Here is a 1,154-nt window from a genome sequence, read left to right on the forward strand (position 1 = left end):
GACCTTATCTCAGATCCGTCACTCATTCTGCAAAGACCCTTTTTTCAGGTAACGTCCTTGCACGCACTCTAGGGGACACATCTTTTGCGGCCACCATTCAACCCATTATGTTTGTATAAAATGGTCCTCTCATTTTAAGAGATGACTGAGGTCCTATGTAGACAGGCGATTTAGGTAATTAGATTTTTTTTTTTTTTAATAAGCTAAATGGAAAACAGTGTGGAAGTTCCTTAAGAAACTGCAAATGAATTGTAGCCCACCAGTCTCCTCTGTCCATGGGATTCTCCAGGCAAGAATACTGGAGTGGGTAACTATTCCCTTCTCCAGGGGATCTTCCCAACCCAGGGGTCAAACCCCGGTCTCCTGCATTGCAGGTGTCTTCTTTAAAACTGAGCCACCAGCTCATAGTTGCAGAAAAATGGAGCTTGCTACGCCAGCCAGGTCCAAGGAACAGGTGTAGGTCCTCAGGGTCAGGATGGATATGGGACTGCAGCTCTGGCTTGTTTACTAATCATTTTAACTGGCCCACGAGTGGGAGACAATTTCAAGAAGACCCTCTCCTCCTGACAGGGATCTGAGTGTCAGGGAGAGGAGAGGTAACAGTGGAGGCAGGGGCCTGGTACCCTGGGTGCTGTGGAAGCCTTTGGAAGACCCAATGGAGGGAGGTCGCACAGAGTGAAGCCCAGATCACAGACCTGTCCAGGAACTGCTGTTTGTTAGTTGAAATCCTGCTCTGAGGTGCTCATGGTCAGGTCTGATCAACAGGTGGGCTGGGATCCTCTGCCATGAGGGCTCTGTGCTGAGCTCTGTTGAGGTGCCTGCCCAGATGGACCCTGTGCCCTGGAGGGGGCTACCCATGAGAGCCCCATGGGCTGCTGGGTGCCTGCCCAGGATCTAGCAGTCAGGATGAGGAGGGGTCAAGGAGGGCCGGAGACAAGGCCTGATGCCTGGGTGCGGTGGAAGCTTCTAGAAGAGCCAGTGGAGGGAGGCCACCCAGGGTCACTGACATGTCCAGGGGCTGCTGTTTGTTCAGGTCCTTCTCTAAGGTGCTCAGGGTCAGCTCTGACCAACAGGTGTGGCAGGGGGTGCTCTGCAACCAGGGCTCTGCATGGGGTTCCTGTGTGCCCAGCCCTGCTGGGGTACCTGCCCAGGTG

Source organism: Bos mutus, chromosome 19, assembly GCF_027580195.1.
Source record: "Bos mutus isolate GX-2022 chromosome 19, NWIPB_WYAK_1.1, whole genome shotgun sequence".
NCBI classification, from domain to species: domain Eukaryota; kingdom Metazoa; phylum Chordata; class Mammalia; order Artiodactyla; family Bovidae; genus Bos; species Bos mutus.